We start from the raw sequence: 9,881 nt of genomic DNA, 5'->3' as shown, positions 1-9,881 counted from the left end.
TATATTAAAGCCAAGAAAATGACATCAACATATTCCTTTGATGTCAATATTTCAGACACATATATATTGTCATCACCATGTGATTAGGTGACTATAGGACAGTGGCTTTGATACCAGAAAAAAGTGAGTGCAAAGTGTACCTGAACTTGACTGTAGATAACGTGACAGAGAATCGTGCCTCTATCTATCTAATAAAGAGACAGTGAAATAAGTAATTGAGAAACTCTAAACTCCTTAACAGAATAACTTAAGAGTAAAAAAAAAAACCCAAACAATTTCTTCTTTTAAACCTCATTGTGCTGCATGTTGGCGACACTGACAACTGGACGAAGCGGAGGGTACTTTGTTCCTGCAGGAAAAAACCCGAGCAGCCCAAATTAGACATAAAGGCTTAGGATTTGGTCAAGTGAGTGAAATCCGTATGCAAATTGTTAAAACTCTCTTTAGAGGAACTTGCTCTACATTTTAATTTCTACTTCAGCTATTATAAGTGTCAATAAGGCAGATTTGATGGCCTGAGCAGGCTTTTGACATTTTTTCCACCAGTATTATTACACTATGTGAACCAGTTCGTCCTGAGATGGTTTGCTAGAATATCCGTCAGCAGGAGACAACCCCGACAAGTGCCTGCTTTGAAGTGTGTTCCGACTCATACTGGCGGAACAGCGCAGAGCAGAGCTGAGCTCCAGAGTCTCCGAGGAGGTCCATCCATAGGGAAGCCGACTGCCTCAACTTTCTCCAGCATGCAGCTGCTGGGTTCAGACCACTGACCTTGTGAGTAGCTCCACACCTAACACTGGACCACCAGAGATCCTTAATACTGATATAGTCAACCTCATTTCTTCCTCATGGTGTCAAAAGCCCTCCAGACTTTATGAAACCTGGGGAGTAGATGTCTGTCTAATGATAACAATGACACAATGTGAAGACTCCTTCCACGAATATCACTAAAAAAAAAATCCCTCGAAGTCTTTGTTATCAAGTTGGAATCGACCCCCGAGAGGTGAGATTTCCAAGGCTATAAATCACGAGGGAGGAAATCGCCCATCCAGCCCCCTCCTTTCAAATAGGTCACCAAAACAACCTACGTTTTTATCACAGCCTACATTTTAAGATTTCGTCTGTAATAATTTAGTGACTGTAATAATCGTATATTAGTCTAATAATTAAGGGAGCTTCGGCAGCCTAGACGTGGGGAGGAGCTGAGCTGCCAACCTGAAGGCATGTGACTCAGAAGCCACCAGGTGCTCTGCTCGAGAAGGGTGCGCCACCTCCTTCTGTGTCAGGTGAGCCTCTGAACACCCACCACAAGTCAGTCAGGAGTCAGTCCTCACTCAGCAACACATCACATACGCTTTAAAAGCAAGTTTCACTTGTCATTGTTGTTATGTGCCATCAAGTCGCTCGTGACTCATAGCGACCCTAAGCACTACAGCCCTAAACCCTGCTCTACCTGTGCCAATCGCACCGTCTCCGACACACCTACTCCCCTACCCCAATCACTGAATCACTCCATCTCATCAAGGGTCTTCCCCTCCTGCGCTGTCCCTCCACCCTCCCAAACATGATGTCCCTCTCCAAGGACTGGTCCCTCCTTGCAACATGCAATATTCATTTAGATGTTCAATTATCTCAAGCAAGTCACTAATTTCTCTATTTTTATTAAGGTGCTTGACTATAAAATACCTTTCTAATGTGTTAAAATTACAGCTAAGCCCACAAACAGAATTGCTTTTAGTAAAACGTAAGCTTAAAATTCCTGATAAGGCAGCAAACCTTTAATGCCCAGACTGGCAGAGAAGCTATTTCAGGAAATGAGAAAGCTCAGTGTCGTAGTCACTGTGTCAACCATCTTGTTAAGGTAATCAGATTCTAAACGGTTAAAATCGGTTTCAAAACAGATTTGAAAATTCATTACATTTTAATAGTTGCAGATAGTCCTTGGATTATGAAGGAGAACATTTTCTTTACTGGATCCTTAACCATTAAGTGGAATTTGTAGATGAGTCAAAAGAGGTGGAAATTCAGAAAAAGTCAAACTCACTGACCTTGATTCCAACTCATGGCGACCCACCCCCAGGGTCTGAGGCTCTAAATCTTTACGAGAGGAAGCTGTCCATCTTTCACTATTGTGGATTCCAACTGATGACTTTGAATTGCAATCTAGCAGGTAACACATGACACCACCTGTATGGCTATGGTGCTGTTGAGTCAGAATCAACTCACAGCTGACCCTCCAGCAAGTTTTCAGAGGCTGTAAACAACGTGGGAGGGGATCGTTCATCTTTCTCAAGCAGCTGTTAGATTTGCATTTGGATTAGCAGTGCAACTCTTCACAACTTGTTGTCGTGATATGTTGCTGAGTGTCGTATGACTTACAGCAATTCTGAAAAACAAATCTGAACCCTGTCAGATCCTGGGCCATCCTCAATGCCTCTGACACAGTCAAACCCATTTCTGCCGTCACTGTGTCAATCAATATCATTGCGTGTCTTCCTCTCTTTCATTGACTCTCCACCTTTCCAAACTTGACGTCCCTTTCCAAAGAATAGCCCTTCCAAGCAACATGCCCAAAGTATGTGAGATGAAGCTTTATCATCTTTGCCTCCAAAGAACACTGAGTGCACTGTCTCCAAGACACATCTATTCTTTTGGCAGTTCATGGATTATTAAGTACTCTTCTCCAACACCACAACCCAAAGGTGTACATTTTTCTTTCACCTTTATTCTCAGTTCTCAGATACATAGTCAGTGGTAGAAAAGACCATGGCTTGAATTAGGCAAACTTTGGTTTTTAAACTGACATCATTGCTTCTCAGTACTCTGGAGAGGTCCCTGACTGCAGACTTTCCTATTGAAACAAATCTTGATTTCTTTACTTCTGGTGCCAAAGATGGTGATTGTGGATTACGGGAAGGCAAAATTGTTGATAATTTCAATCTTTTCTCTATTGTGATTCTGCTTATTGGCCAAGTGGTGAGGATTTTTATCGTCTTGATGTTGAGTTGTAATCCATACAGAAGATATAGGTCTTCGATCTTCTGTAGAAGAGATGTCTTCCTCCTGTTCTGAGGTCACATTCTTCTTCACAGAGTCCACCTTCTCCAGAGATAATCTGTCCAGTATACAGATTAAATAGCCATGGAGAAAAGATACAATGCTAACACACTCCTTTCTTAATTTTAAACCATGTCATATTCCCTTTTCATTGACTATGCAAAGGCATTTGACTGTGTAGATCATAACAAACTGTGGCTGACTCTGAGAAGAATGGGAATCCCAGAACACTTGATCGTTCTAATGCGAAACTTATACTTGGACCAGGAGGCAGTCGAGCAAGGGAAATTGGGAAGGGCATACGCCAGGGATGCATCCTATCTCCATACCTTTTCAACCTATATGCAGAACAGATTATCCGCGAGGCTGGGCTCTATGAGGAGAAATGTGGGGTCAAGATTTGTGGACGAATTATCAACAATCTGCGTTATGCGGATGACACAACCCTGCTTGCTGAAACTGAGGAGGACCTGAAGCACCTGCTGCAGAATGTCAAGGACTGCAGCCTACAATATGGATTGAGGCTCAATGTCAAGAAGACAAAGATTCTCACCACTGGACCAATTGGCAGCATCAGGATGGATGGTGAAGGGATTGAGATTGTACACAACTTTAGTTTGCTTGGCTCCATAGTCAACAGTCTTGGCACCAGCAGCCAGGAAATTAAAAGGCACATTGCCATGGGAAAGTCTGCTGTTAGGGACCTCTCCAAAGTGCTGAAGAGCAGTGGTGTCTCTCTGGAGACTAAGGTGCATCTGATACAGGCCATGGTCTTCGCAATCACCTGTTATACATCAGAGAGTTGGACAATGACCAAGGAGGATAGAAGGAGAATTGATGCCTTTGAGCTGTGGTGCTGGAGAAGAGTATTGAGAATACTACGGACTGCTAGGAAAACAAACAGATTTGTCCTGGAGAGGGTTAAACCGGGTGGCTCCTTGGAGGCAAGGATTCTGAGGCTCCGTCTAACTTACTTTGGACATGTTGTGAGGAGAGACCGGTCCTTAGAGAGGGACATTATGCTTGGGAGGGTGGAGGGACGGCGCAGGAGGGGAAGGCCCTCTATGAGGTGGATTGATTCAGTGACTGGGATAATTGGGATGGGAGTGTCAGAGACAGTGTGATTAGCACAGGACAGAGTGGAATTTAGGGCTGTTGTACATAGGGTCACTATGAGTCGCAGGCAACTCGACAGCACATAACAACAACAACAACATATTCTCTTGCTCTGCTTGTATAACAAATATTGGTCTAGATATAGATTTCATATGAGCATATTTAAGAGTTCTGGGACCCCCATTGTTCTCAATGTTTACCCTAGTTTATTATAATCCACACCGTGAAATGCCTTTGTGTAGTTAATAAAACACAAATAGACATTCTTCTGGTATTCTCTGCTTTCTGCTAAAATCCATAAGACATCAGCAGTGACATCCCTGGTGCCATGGCCTCTTTTCAGCTTGGCCTGGACTTCTGGCATTTATCAACAGATTGGACTAGCTGGTTTGGGGTGATCTTCAGTAATATTTTGCTTGCTCATAGTATTAATGATATTGCTCAATAATTTCCACATTTTGTTGGATAACCTTTCTTGGGAAGAGGAACAAATATGGACTTCTTCCAATCAATTGGCCAGGTAATTGTCTTCCAAATTTCCTAGCACACACTGATGAGGATGTCCAGGGCTGTATTTGTTAGTAGAAGCATGTCAGTTTGTATTACATTGATTCCTGGGGCTTTATTGTTTGTCAGTGCCTTCATGGCAGCTTGAACTTCTTCCTCCATTACTATATGTTCTTGTTCATATGTACTTCCTGAAATATTTCAGTGTCAGCCAATATTTTCGATACAGTGATTTTGTGTATTCCCTCCATCTTCTCTTCATGTTTGTTGTATCATTCTATATTTTGCCCATAGAATCCTTCAGTGTTGGAACTCTGTATGCTGAACAAACAATCCATGAAGGCAGGCTCTATGAAGAAAAATGTGGCATCAGGGCCAGAGGAAGACTCATGCCTGGTCTCTGTTATACAGATACCACAATCTTGCTGAATGTAAGGAAGATTTGAAATGCTTTCTGCAGAAGACAAGAACTACAGCCTTCAGTATGGATTACAGCTCAACTTCAAGAAGACAAAGGCCCTCACCAATGGGCCAACAGGCAATATCATGATAGATGGAGAAAGAACTGGACCTGTCAATGATTTAATTTTGCTTGGTTCAGTAATATGATTCACAATGATCCTCCACAGGGGTTTCGAGGTTGTAAATCTTAATGTGAGGAGACTATCTTTCTTTCAAAGACTTGCTGGTGGATTTTAACAGCTTGAGATGTGTAGCTTTTTATTTGCACCATAACACTTTACAAACAAAAGCACCTGAGTTTCTTTTGATCTTTTCTAGATCCAATTAAGTATACTGGGGACATACAACTTACAAATAACATCTTTTATACTCCTAGGAACTATTAGGGAGAAAGATGAGGAACTCCTCTCTTATGATTTCCTACCTCTGAAAACCTGAGGGAGGATAAGCTATGAGTCAGTTCCAACTTGTTGATACAAAGAAATAACAAACAACAGGGACTATAGTAGATTCAAATGAAGAGAGTCTTCCATTACAACTTGGTCAATGATGCCAGTAGAAAGAGTTGTATTCTGTCATGTGTGATTGTCATTGACTCACGCTGTTGTTGTTGTTGTGTATTGTCGAGTCAGATCTAACTGGCAGAGGAGGAGAGTCCTTTCTTCTCCAACAGAGTATCTGGTGGATTAAAACTGAGCACCACTGAGACTGCAGTACAGCTTCTTGCCACTTGGCCTCCAGAGCTCCCTATGTTGTCATTGACTCAGAACCAATCTTTAGCTTACTCTTCAGGGCATTTTCAGAGACAGTAAATTGCACAGGAGAAGATTGCCCATCCTTTCCCCAGGGAGTAACTGATAGATTCAAACTGCTTGCCTTTGGAATTGCAGCATAACTTCTTACCAGTCGGTCACCAGAGCTATCATAGCATGGCTAATTTTCAATATAAACTCAAAGTTGGAAAGAAGTTCCCCACCAAATGCTCATTGAAACCGAGGTGTGTCCTTCATCATATTATGAGTTTGGAGGGTTGGGATTTTTTTGATAGATATTATCTTTATGACTCACAATAATTATTCTAGTTCTTGATAAATATGTATGTACTCTAGGAATAAGAATTAAATCAACAAGTATTAATTTCAGTTCAATTACCAAGCATGTTCTAGATTTCAGCTTTTGATCTGTTGATCAATATATACTTTCTACTTCCTTATGGAGAAGTTGATAATTGGGGTTCAATTATATAAAAATCTTTCAATACATCATAGGAATAATAACCTAGAGAGACATCAATTATAGGACAATAACTGTCTAAGAAACATCCCTGGATCAGACATGAGTTCAGTCCTAGACAACTTCATTCTGGTGAATGTGCTGTCCTTAGGGAAGACTGTACAGAAAGGTACATCAAGAATGATGATTCTTGCATTTGATTATGACTAAAGAATATTCCTATAATGTGAAGAATGGGAATAGTAACACATGTAGATGATAACAGTCACTAATATGGATTACATCTCAACACCACCAAAACAAAAACCCTCATTATTGGGCTAGTAGGCAAGTCCATATCATGGATGGAGAAAAGATTGAGGTTGTCAATGATTTCCTCTTACTTGGATCCACAATCAAAACCTTGGTATCTGAAGTCAGGAAATGAGTAGATGTGTCATAATAGGAAAACCTGCTGTCAAGCGTCTCTTTAATCGGCTCAGGGACAATGATATTAAAGACTAAGCTGTGCCTCATTCAAGCCATGGTCTTTTCAATTACTTACTGTAATTCTGAAAGTGAGGCAAGGGCTAAGGATGTCAGAAGAATGGATGCATTTGAGTTGTGGTCTTGGAGAATAATACAGACTATCCCATTGACCGTCAAAAGAACAAAGAGATGTGTCTTGGAGAAAGGACAACCAGAATGCTTCTTAGAAGTGGGGATGGTGAAGCTTTGCCTCACATACTTTGGGCATGTTGTTAGAAGGGACCAAACGCCAGGAAAGGACATCATGCTCAGAAAGGTAGAGAGGGGCAGCGATAGAGAGGAAGATGTTCAGGGAGGTGCACTGACATGCTGACATTAACAATGGGATCAAATCGCAGGTTTTTTTAAAAAGCAGTAGTTACATAGCAAGCTTACACTTTACACTGTATAAGCAAAAAAAAATGTTTTTTACAGTGGTTGATGATAGAACTTCTGTCTGTTGAAAGAAGTTACTCAAAACTTATATGGCCAATGCTCTGACATTGCCATTTAGGTGAGGTAATAGGCAATTAATGCCTTGCAATTTGAACATTTCTTTCTTTCTTTCTTTCTCTCTCTCTCTCTCTCTCTCTCTCTCTCTCTCTCCTCTCTCTCTTTCTGCCTTTCTTTCTCTTTAGTGCTAGGGACATTATTGCCAATGTCAGATGGGTCTTGGCAGAAAGCAGAGAGTAACAGAAGAGCATGTTTCATTGACTATTCAAAAGCATTTGGCTGTGAACCACAACAATGTGGCTAACTTTGAGGAAAATGTGAATCCCAGAAAACTTGATCATGCTTATACAAAACCTATACTTGAAGTGGTCCTCAGAAGAGAGCAAGGAAACACTGCATGTTTCAAAATCAGGGAAGGAGCGTATCAGGGATGTATCCTGTCCCTATACCTTTACAATCTGTATACACAACAGATCATTTGGAAAGCAGGACTTTATGAGGAAGAGTATGGCATCAAGACTGGAGGAAGAATCATTAACAACCTATTATATGCAGATGATACAACTTTGCTTGCTGAAACGGAAGAAGACCTGATGCACTTGCTACAAAGAGTCAAGAACTGTAGTCTTCAATATGGTTTGAAGCTCAACATCAAGAAGATAGAGATTCTCACCACTGGGCCAATTGGCAGCATCATGATAGATAGAGAAGAGATTGAGGTTGTTAGCAATTACAGCTTGCTTGGATGCACAATAACACTCTTAACACCAGCAGTCAGGAAATCAAAAGACAAATTGCATTGGGAAAATCTGCTGTCATGGACCTCTCCAGAGTGCTGAGAGCAACGATGTCAGTCTAGAGACAAAAGTGCGCCTCATCCAGGTCATGGACTTCTCAATTACTTGTTATGCTTCAGAGAGCTGGACAATGACTAAGGATGACAGAAGAAGAATAGATGCCTTCGAGTTGTGGTGAGGGAGAAGAGTCTTAAACATACCATGGACTGGCAAGAAAACAAACTGGTCTGTCTTAGAGAAGGTGAAACCATGACTCTCCTCGGAGGCTAGGATTTTGAAGCTCTGTCTCACATACTTTTGGCTCATGACCAGGAAAGACTGGTCCTTGGAGGCGGACATCCTGCTCAAAAGGGAGGAGAGACAATTCAGGCGAGGAAGACCCCTGATGAGATGAATTGATACAGTGACTGGGGCAATGGGGATTGGTGTGTCAGAATTAATGAGACTGGCTCAGGACAGGAAAGGGTTCAGAGCTGCTGTACATAGGGTTGCTATGCATCACAGGCGACTCAACGGCACACAACAACAACAACAACAACAACAACATACATATTGGTTGTTTTTATTTAAGCCTCTTGTTTAGAGTCAAGACTTCAGGAAAGGCTTTTGTATTTTGTATTTAAAATTGGTTGTTATTCTATTTTGAAGGAACATTCTTCTTAGTGATACAGCACTCTTCTGTCAAAATGCTGTACTGAGGTAACCTAGGGTTGCTGTGATGCTGAACCTTGTGCTATTGGGGTGTCAAATGCTGTGATGTTTACTCATGGTGGACAGTGTTTGGTGCAGCCCCCAGTTTAAGACAGGTTTGAAAGCAACTTCCTAAACAGCATACCTCTATGAACCAGAAACTCTATGAACTTGATAAATGTTGATAGTTAAATAAAGTCTTCATGCCTTTTGTTCATAGGGGCACTCACTATGAGTTGTGCTTGACTCAAAGGTAATCAACAATAACAACATATTGGAGGTAATTGCAGGAAATGAAGTGTATCATACTTATATGTCCTTGTTAATTGATAGAGTCATGGTGGTTTGGACAATCACCAGACAACCACATTGGGAGGTGATGTTGAAGGAATTTGAGAATAAAGTGCCAAAAGTTGAGTATGAAAGGATCTACATATCTACTATTTCTACCTGCAAAAAATCATACTTTGGGTCAGGAGAAAATATGCACTTTGAATTGGAAGAAAACACCATTCAGGATGTGAGTCCTTTCCAGACGCGCACAGTGATTTCTGCCGCCTCACTGTCCTACTTCAGTAACATGTGCTGAAAACCACTTCCCAAAGCAATGAATGTCTTCTATGTAAAAAAGTAGGTTACAACACTGGATGGTCCTCAAGGTCCTATTTTGCCCTAAAATCACTCTATGCACATAGTTTAAATCTCTTAGATGCTCCGAGGTCCTTGGAAAGAAAAATCCTCAACAGAGCAGCATATACTACTCGACTTGTTGGTCATGTTACACGTTGGTGCACTTGGAAAAGAATATGTTATTGTTGTTCAGTTACTGAGTGCTGCTTTTCTTCTGGCTTAATCTGGTTGACTGGATTGTTAATCTCTTCTACATCTTTATTGTTTTTACTCCTTATCTGTTCATTCTACCAGGGACTGAATTCCTGGAAAAACTTCAAGTAGTAAAAATTTTTTTGTTGTTGTCTACTGTTTTTTTTTTCTGTAATTATATTTTATTAATTTTCATAAACATTTACAGAGATTTTGGGCTTCCACTCATTGATTGTT

The sequence above is a fragment of the Elephantulus edwardii genome, unplaced genomic scaffold, assembly GCF_000299155.1.
Source record: "Elephantulus edwardii isolate Elephantulus edwardi_28Jun2011 unplaced genomic scaffold, EleEdw1.0 scaffold00055, whole genome shotgun sequence".
Lineage (NCBI taxonomy): Eukaryota > Metazoa > Chordata > Mammalia > Macroscelidea > Macroscelididae > Elephantulus > Elephantulus edwardii.
The sequence above is the reverse complement of the archived record's forward strand: the minus strand, read 5'-3'. Positions refer to the sequence as shown.